A 10480-nucleotide genomic window follows, 5' to 3' on the forward strand; every position below is an offset into this window, starting at 1 on the left:
CTAAGCAGGACTTCATTTTTCACACACATAAATATAAGATATGTTACTATTGTACTGTTTCAAACCTCTTTCATTGATGGTCTCCTCCATTTTGACAAGTATTTCTTTCATTTGGTTTGCAAAGTGTGGAAGGAATGCTAATTAATTAATTATCTCAGGTCTTATCTCATTTTTATAGTCAGAAGACCAAAAGCTAAGGGAAGAAGGAGCAGACAGCACCTCATCCTGAGGTCCTGGGGTGGAGGGGAGGTGAAAGGTGGGGAAGGGGAGAACAGGAAGGCCTTTCTTAACTGCACAAGGAATCACACACTACTGTCAGAGGGATGAAAATGAGACCTGTGGAGCAAATCAGGGAAAGGGAAGGAGGAGAAGAACAGGGAGAAAGACTGAGCAGTTTTCTCCTTATAGGGCTTGGCAGCCTTGAAGTAAACTTGCTTGAACTCATCACAGCTCAGATCCAGCGAACAGAAGTGCCAGTTCACTTCAGAGCTGCCTGGCACCTCCTGGAGCTGAGAGAGGGAGAGGAGGTGGTTTTGCCACCTCCATCCCACGCAGGGTCAGTGCAGCACTGCACAGCCCAGCACACGTGATCCTTCTCCAAAACTGCTGTGACAACTCTGGTCAGCACCAGCCGTGCTCAGCCAGTGAGGCTGGGGAGCTGCAAGTACTGAGATCTTGAGAGGTACAAACAGCAGAGAAAAAAAAATAGTAGTAAGAAAGAATATCTTAAAATCTTATCTACATTTCAATGCCCTCCCAGCTTCTCAAAAGCACCTGGAGAACTGAATGGAGACTTCGTCCCTTGCTTTAGACATGGCAGAGATAGATGCTCAGCTTGCTTTATATTTCAGAAGTACAACTTACACAGTCAAACCACTACCACATTTCCTGCTCTTCTTAGTGAAATACCCCAGTGGATGGCAATCCTCCCCAGCCCTGCCAGCCTGGCCCTCGCTTGTGTCTCCGGCTCACTGAACATGGAGTTAAAGCACTCCATAACAATTTACTCCAGCACGCCTCTCTTTCACTTGACTGGAGAAGAATAACAAAAAGCAACTGAAACACCCTCCAAGCTCTAAACCTGCAAATAGGGCATAAAATAGAAATAGAAGGAAGCAGCCTAGATTTAAGAGAAAATAAATCAAGTGACACTCCTCTGAACCACTCTTTCTATTCACCCCATTTCACACTCTCTTCTCACCTACAACACACTGTGCACTGTGAGGGAAGGGGAAAACTTATTCCAGTAGCAGGTTTGACTTATTTTGTATAGTTGGGCTAAAGAGCTCTCGTTTAAAGATCCTTCAGGGGAACGAGGAAGGCTGTGAAATGATAACCTGCTTTGCCTTCTCTCATCCTCAGCTGTACGAAGAAAACCAAAGAGGAACGAGGGATTATTGGCTCAGGTGCAGACAAGGAAAGAGACGAAAGGGGAGGAGGAAGGAGACGTTCCCACTGAGGGCTGGGTTTTCACGGGACAGAGCAGCTTTGCCTCAGCCCCCGGACACTTCCTGAGAGGGCAACCCCAGCCCCCCTCCGCGGGCTAGAAACCAGAAATTCACAGCCGGGGTGGGAACAGGAGGCGATTTGGGGCTGTTCTCGCCGTGCCAGGCCCCGGAGCGGCTGGAGGCTCGCTGCAGGGCCGGGGATGTGCCGGGGGATGCGCCGGGCCGCGAAGCCTTTTCCCGGGCGGGCGGGTCCCTCTAGCGGCACCTGAGCCCGGCAGCGGCCCCGGCCGAGCTGCCGGTCCCTGCCCGCGGGTCACAGCCCCGGCTGCCGGTCCCTGCCCGCGGGTCACAGCCCCGGCTGCCGGTCCCTGCCCGCGGGTCACAGCCCCGGCTGCCGGTCCCTGCCCGCGGGTCACAGCCCCGGCTGCCGTCCCACACACCCTCCCGGCCGGGCTGGGCCCGGCTGGCAGCCAAGCCCCGCTCCCCGAGTGCCCAGCGCGGCACCCCCGGCCGCCCGGTCACCGGCAGCCCTGGCCGGAGAGCAAACGTGCCGATAAAGTGAGGAAGCCATCAGCATGGTTTCTCCTTTGCCAGCAAGAATTTCAGAACCCCCATGTCTGCCTGCACACCCGCTCAGTAGGTTTATCAGAGAATCATACAATACCCCGAGTTGTAAAGGAACCACGAGGATCATCGAGTCCAACCATCGAGTCCCTGGCCCCACACATCCCAACAATCCCATCATGTTCCCAAGAGCTTTACCCAAGCACTTCTTGAACTCTGGCAGGCTTGGATCTGAGACCAGTTCCCCGTAGAGCCTGTTCCACAGGGTGAGGAACCTTTCCCTGATATCCAGGCCACTTTCTCCTCTTCAACACAACCCCATGCCGTTCCCTCAGGGCTGGGCGCCAGAGAGAGGAGAGCTGTGTCAGCCGCTCTGCTTCCCCTCATGAGGGTGTTGAAGACCACAATGAGGTCTCCCCTCAGCCTCCTCCAGGCTGAACAGACCAAGAAAACTCAGCCATTCCTCATAAGGCTTGCCCTTCAGTCCCTTCACCATCCTCATGGCTCTCCTTTGGACATTCTTCAATGGCTCCATGTCTTTTTTATATCATGGCACACAAAAATGCCCTCAGGGCCCGAGGTAAGGCCACACCAGTGCAGAGCAGAGCAGAACAATCACCTCCCTCGACCAGCCAGTGCTGCTGTGCCTGATGCACCACAGCGCCTGCTCATTTAGAGACTTTTTGTACCACACACACAAAAGGAAGAAAAATTTCAGTGAAAGGTTGATTTCCTAAGGAATCATCACTGGGAGGAGCCACTGAGCACGGAGCAGGTTGAAGGCTGGGCTGGTGAACAAGGGAGCTGCAATAGAGCTTTCCTCTGGGTTAAAACTCCCGTAGCACAAGGCTCCTGGGACAACCAGGTGCCAGAGGCAATGGAGGTTTCCCAGAAAGAGAACATGGCATTTGCTCCCTCTCATGGCTGCTTCAAGACTGAGGTAGCAAGTAACATTTTGTGAGCTGAATGGAACTCCAGAGCATTCCAATTAAAGTTGGCAAGTCTGGGGAGTTCAGCAGTGTGTGCACGACCTCTCAAACAAAGGTCAGAAAATACTGTCATTTGAAATGGTGTGCAGAAACACCTATGCAGTTGAAAAATGTACATAGGGGAGAAAAATTAAAAATCATCAGAGATCAGGGGAGCTGATAAAACAATAATAAAGGCCTCAGTGACAGGTAGAAGCTTCTAAGGAGGTTTCTAGAGAAGCCGATTCTTTCTGATGTGTTATTTGGTTTATTTCAGGATTTAATTCTACGTACTCATGAACAATAGCAAGTACTACAGGAATAGCCACTTAGCTCTCTATTTAAAGTAATGACATTATTTATAATAACTATTTTTGATTTGGACTTGTTTGTGGTTACTGGACTCGAACTAGCAACTGTTCACAGTTGCTCTTTACCACTTTTTGCTATTGCACAGTACTGTGCAAGGTGGTCGAAACTTGCTCAGGTTTCCAAAATCTGTAGCCCCTCTCATACTGCACAAGGACAAAGCAAAGCACAGGGCAGTGGGGAGTTATGCTCTGGAATTATAAGGTGGTCAATGATTGGAATTTCATTCTTGGAAATAAAAATCATGCTGAAGTGTGAATAACTGAAATCTTACTGTCTTCATACATTTTCTGTGAAATTCTACCAACAATATGTCTGAATATGGTGGAATACTGGACAGCAGTAAATCCATGCATATTCTGGGTACTGAGGAGAGGAGCTTTGAAGCCTCAGCTGAGACCAGGACACGTACACAAAGAAACACATATAGACCACACAAATATTTGTACGTGAACACAGAGCTAAAGTGCCACAAACAATCCTTTTCAGAGTTAGAAATTACCAAACATAAGGGATTCATGACAGCAGATTTTTTCTGAGCAAGAGAAGACCTCAGGAACTAATCTAGAAAGGGCTCTTTCCAATTCCACTGTCATTTTTCATGTTAAGAAATTCTCTCTCATGCATTGCCTAACCATTGATTTATACCCAAGCACTTCAGCTGGTTCTTGTCAGCTGTCCAATTCTATTCCTGTTTCTCGAAAAGTAAATCTAGAATTGTTTATGCAATTCACTTGCAGTTTGAATTTGCTTTTTCTTCTTTTTTTAAATATAGGCAGCACAAAAGCCACAGAAATACTTGAGCTGCTTTGCAAAGCTAAGAAAGAAAAATTATGACAGATTTTTTTGACTCCTGTGCTTCTGTCAACATATCTTTTTTTTCTGTCCTATATCCTTTCTTCACTGTCATACAGACACAAAACAAAGAAATAAACAAAACAAAACAAACAAAAAAAGCCACACAAACAACTTTGCCAGACCTGGAAATTTCTTTCCAAGTTTTGTTGGATTCTAAGAGAGATGGGAAAATAAAATCAAATGAAGGATCAAAAGAAATCAATTCAAATCTTTCATCACAACTGTGAGGCCAGTTACAGTTATACATGCTGCATTTCCAAGGGAATACACAGTGGCAGTATGATCCCATCTCATTCCCTTCTGCTGTGGAATATATTGCTAATATTGGTGGTAATTACAGATATTCAGACACCCTCAAGCCAAGCTAGTTTTAAATAGCAGAGTATTCACATTTTCAGGTTGTTTGGAGAGGTGTACAAACAGTAACCCTGCATTCAGCACCATCATGATGTGGTGCAAACCACATCCTCCCATTCAATTGCCCAGAAACGCGTGGGTAGGATCTCTTGCCAGATAGTGCTCTTTAAAATATTCAACACTTGTTTGATGCAAAAATATCACAGGGACTCTTTTTCTACCTAGTTCACCATATAATAAGCAAGTGTGGAGTAAACTCCTTCCCTTATTGCCCTTCCTCAATTTATTTCTTTCTGTCACTACATAACATCCAGACAAATGTTCTGGCATGGGAGATCTCCTTGCTCAAATGCATCTCCTGGAGTTTCATTACTGTAGCAGGGAAGTTCAAAACATTGTCACCAACACACCTCAGGAGATCACAGATGAGTGAGTGATCTTCTCTGCATCACACAAGGCACCTGTCAAAGGCCCCAGGGTAAAATGAAGCAAGCTGATCTGAAACAAATGAGGATAGGAGCTTCCCCAGGCCGTGGTAAGGAAAAGGAAGACTGATGGTGAGCCAGGGTTCTGAGAGTGACTTAGAGCACAACCAGAATGAGTGAAATCCACAATCCAGCCCCCAGGGAGAGCACCCTGCCAAGAGTCTCTCAGTGTTCAGCTGAGCTGGTGTCCCAGCAGCAGCTGCACAAGGACAGTGTGGGACATGCTGGCTCACAGGTCCACAGGGCTGGGGTCATTGCAGTCAGGGAAAGGCCAGCCCAAACACACAGCCAAGGAAGATGACAGCCCCGTGTCCCTTTAGTCCTTCCACTGAAATACAACCACTGCTTGCTAGACAGTCTGCTGTCATTAAGGTACGACACTCCTGAGCCTTTTGAGGGCCTTTTTCATACAAGGAAGTCCCCTGCTGACCAATTAGTCCAGCTTGCCCTTTGCTTGGCATCAGCTGTGGAAGCAATGCAGACCATGAATATGCTCCAGATAACTCTGGCCTTTGATGCCAGAATGGAATGAGGACTATCACTGCCCTCAGCAATGCATTTTCTGATCTGACTATCTATACATATAAAGTACGGGTTAGTAACCCAAAATACAAAATCATTATTTTTTAATGCAGTAAAAGACTGACATGTGCTACCATTTCCTCCCTGGTCTTTAGAGGTGTATTTCTATTTCCTTCTTTCGCACATCCCCCACACTGCGGTCATTTCCTTGCTCTAACCCCATCACCATGAGCTCCTCCTGCTTCAGTACAACCCACTTCTTCACAGGTAGCCCACTGCTCAGAGAGGCTTCACAGACCACAGGGCAGCCACAGTCTGATACATAGCTTCTACATGCAGAATTACTGCCCACACATTCATGGGTTTTTCCATTTGCACATTTCCAAGTGTGTCAAAAGAGCAAAGTCAAGCACCTGGATTTTTTTTCTAGTACAGAAATACAGATATTACCTTGACCCAAAAAGGCTAAAGAGTGCTCTCCAAGCAAGCAGGGATTAAAAAAAAGAAAAAGGCAATAAACCAGACATTCATCTGAATGACAGCACTATCAGCCATCAGTTTGTCCTGTCAGGTGGCTGTTTTGTCTAGATGTTGCAAGGAAAATCCTTCCTTCCAGGCTGTTCTGCCTGAAGTTCATCAAATCCAAAGGTATCAGCCAGCACCATTTGTGGACAGTCTTGAGAGAGATCTCTATGGGAGATCAATGTGATGTGCCATTTCCTTGCTGATCTACTCATCTCCTTTTCAAAGTTGTTAATAAGCCCAAGCTGTAACCATCTAGGCACAAAACTCAAGTGGGACAAGAGGAATCCATTAAGTACCTTATTTTCTATTTTAGTAACAATATCAACCAAAAAAAAAAAGCCACCAAAACCCAGAAAAAGTCCTTTCATTCTACACTTCCATTTCACAGATGGATGTGTTTTCTACAGTCTTTTTCAACATCAGAGATTAACAGTTGCAAAGATATTTGTAAAGTGAGACCAAGGTTTGAGTTGGCAGCAGAGGTTGGATCTCCAACCCCGTAAGGTGCAGATGTTCCCATCTTCACAGAGGGCACAACAAATTGATAGAGATATTAAACAATCCAGACTTAAGTCAGAAGCCTCAGAGTGGCTTTGGGTTTTTTCCCCTCTCTTGTGTTTAACACAATCCCTTTGCTTGACTGTCTGAGCTCTTCGTTGTCTTTTATAGCAAGTAAAAGAATGCATCTCCAGGAGAAACAAGAAAGTTTCCTTTGTTCTCTGCCCTCAGTTAGAGATAAAAAATCATACCAGAGAGAGAGAGACAGAGAAGGAGAAACTATTGCCCAAGATCACAGAAGAAAACAGCTACAAAGAACTAAACCCAATTCTCCTCACCTATTTGATTCTCTCCATAGGCTTCATTATGTAATTTTTAAAAGTCTGTAAAATGTTAAAGGAAGCAAGCAAGGGACCTCCTTTGACATAAAAGTGCAGGGTCTAGAGTAGAGATTTGATTAAAGACTATAGAAATTTATTATTTTTGGCTAGTCTCTTTATTGTTAACCTTTACTGTTTGAAGTCATAGCTGGGGCTTCAGAAAATAGTACAACTGAGATTTGCTTAATTTGCCATTAACAGCTGTGGTGTCAGATCCTCTTGGTTTTCAATAATTTTAAAATCCAGGAACACAGAGTAACCAAACACCGAAACTGGGACTCAGACAAGTGGGATTTTAAGGTAAAACAAAGCAAAAACCATCAGAGACTCTGTGAGTAATCAGTGAAAACAAACAAGGCCATAGTCAGCTTGTGTTTTCAGAGATAGTGGAAAGTGAAAAATTATTTCACATGAGGAAATTTTGTATAAAACCAGTAGGAAAAATGTTAAGCAGGTTTCTGTGGAAGGCCACAATCAAATTTTCACTCTGTCCATTCAACATCCCACTAAGATGGCTCCTCAGGCTGCCACACGGTACCCTGAGGAAGGCTTCCAAACACTAAGCAGATATCAAACTCTTACCATATCCAGCAGTTTTCTGAACCAGATACAACCACTATAGGATTTGAGGAGGGGCACGTCCTCCTTAGGCAGGTGGTGATTTTTGGTGTGTCTATTTATGCCCACACACCCCCAAAGAATGGACACAAAAAACGTATGGGAGTCATACTGAATGTGTACCTTGCATCCACACAGATTCATTTCCATCTCTGCCCAAACAGCTGCTGAATCCTCTGATGTGAAGCCATCACACATCAAATTAGTGATGAGACTGACAATTAAAATTTCCTAACACTTTGCAGTGAAAGACTTCATTTGTACCACTTCTCAAGGCTTTTCACTGCTCAGACTGACCACCTTCTGCCTCAAATCACAGGAGTGTCTGGGCTAACACAGAACCCCGGCCCAGCCCACCTTGCTAGGTACTAAAAGCAAATTTGGACCAAAATGCTCCACTCATTACAGAAAAACTCCAAATGTTTCTCTGCAGCAGTTCTTACCCCCCACACCCCCTTTTTCTACTTACAGAGCACTGGCTGTCCATGACTCCAAACACCGACTCCAAACACCAACTCCACAAGATCCTCTGGCTCTCCCAAAGTGCAGGGGTGCAATGAGAACTTTAGGGCTCAGAGCTGCTCTCACCACAACTTCTATTGCCCAAAACCTAGCAAGCCCCCTGCTTAGCAATTAAAGGTATTTTGCAAGACCAGCTGTGCAATTGCACGGGTGTTAGCAATTCCCTGAGATTCTTGATCCTTAGGCCTTTTTGCAGGGCAATCATCTTTCCCCATCCTTTCAGGGTTTCCCCATGTTCCTAAAGTCCATTTTAATTGAATTTTCCCTTATTTCCAGAGCTGGCTGGGCTGATATTTCATTTGGTTTAGAAGAGAAGTCTCCAACATCTCTACATCTTTAACAAAAAGAAATTCCCAGTTTCATTTAAAATGAAATCTTGAGCTTTTTAGTCCGTTCTTCACCATTTAGTTCCCCCTAGTTATGCATGATTTTCCCTTTTTAAACTAGGATCACATGCCCATGTTCCAGGTCACATCAACTAAATCAACCTCACTTGCTCACTCAAGGGTTTTTCTACATCTCCTCTAAGTTATTAATGTTTAGTCTCAGAAACAAAATTTTAAGTCGTATCAGTCCCTGGTTCATTGACTGTGGAGTTAAATAGATCTTCTGTTGTCACTCCCATGGCGTGTGATTGCTAATGGTGTTCAGTAGGATGACTAAGACAATTTCCTGTGACACAAATCTCTGGAGTATTTCACTCTCTAAAAGCATTCAGTAATGCTTTATTTGCATCCAAATTCAACTCCCTAATCTATCCCAGGAGGGCTTCCTTTGACATCTTTTCCTGGAATAATTCTGATGGAAACTAATCTACGTTATCCATATTACCCTTTTTTTTCTTAACATCATTAAAGTATGTTTCTACTCCTCCAATACCTTTAAAATCATTATTCTATCCTTTCTGTACAGCCCATTTCCAACATGATTGCTCCTGTCATGTAATAATCACTGCTTCTTTTCCACTTCAATGTAATTGATTAAGTTGATGAGGATATTCAGTTTCCTGCTCCAACAACATCTGCAATAAACGCTTGGTGTGAACACCATATCTGTTGTCTCCTGACCATACTTTCTAGGCATATAAAAGTAAATACTTTGATATTGCCCACTTAACTACAGTTACCAGCAGTTTTACTCCCTTTTCCCCTTCTCCTTGTATTATAAAAATAGCTCTAAGGACTTCACTACTTTTCCAAACAATTTTATTCATTTCTTTATTTAGATTTCTTTTCACAAGCCTTGTTAAGTGTGATCCCAGGAAGCTGTGTCTTCAGCATTATCCACCCTCCCATGGGAGATGCCCCTTTGCATGGCTTTTCCTTCTAACCACACTCCTTGCACTGACTGCAGTGATCTGGAGGAAATTTTCTGTCCTTCCTTTCAAAGTATTTTACCAAATTTCACCTAAACCAAGTCTTTGGTGATATCACTTTCACGCTTTCACACAGGTTTTTTTTTTTTTTTTTTGTCCTTTGGGCACTGACAGTTTTTTTAACAGGGAAAAATCCACTATTGATTCTTCCTATGACCTTCAGAATCCTTTTCAGCCTCAACACTCTGTCCTAGTCCTTCCTTAGGGATGTAGTTCACGAGTCTCCCATTCACCAGTGAAAACCTGACCAATTTTTCCCTACCCAGGGCCATTTACACTCCTGGATGTGCCCTTTGGGGGCAGTTGGGAATCTTTGAGGTCCTCTCCCTACTATTCTTCTTCCTAACTCTTGCCTCTCTTTTGGAGTGAGGTGCTTTGCTCCTCTTCTTTGCCACTACTGTTTCTTTTGCTATTTGTTGATTGTTTTCTTCAGCTTCACCACAGTAATGCTTCCTCTTCTCAGCATTTAACTACAAAGAAGTGGATTTGAATCACCAGCAAAAATATTCTTTCCCAGAACATAATTAAATTTGTGGAACTCATTGCTGGATCTTATATTATAGATTAAAAACATAAAAAAGGTTAAAAGACATTGAAATAATTATGGAGGGCAGGTTTATCAGTGGCTGTTAAGAGATGATTCAAACACAACCTCCATCCCACAAAGTCCTAAACCCTTGACTGTAAGAAGCTGAGCAAGGTTTTCAAAGGGCCAGATAGCCATGGTTTCCTATGGTCTTTTCTCTTCTGGCCATTCTGGACCATCCTGTAAAATATTACACAAAGTTAAAACAGTCTCAAGCCATCCTCAGAATGTTCCTCTGAGCTGCTGAAAAAGAGATGTGTTTCACAATGTCTGGGCTTGTTTCATAGCCAGCTCCTCATTCAAATCATAGAATCATGGAATGGTTTGGGTTGGAAGGGGACCACAAAGTTCTTGTGGTTCCAGCTCCCCCAGCCATGGGCAGGGCATAAGTCACCACAGAGGCAT

This window comes from Agelaius tricolor, unplaced genomic scaffold (assembly GCF_023055355.1).
Source record: "Agelaius tricolor isolate 1412-34295 unplaced genomic scaffold, bAgeTri1.0.p SCAF_9, whole genome shotgun sequence".
Lineage (NCBI taxonomy): Eukaryota > Metazoa > Chordata > Aves > Passeriformes > Icteridae > Agelaius > Agelaius tricolor.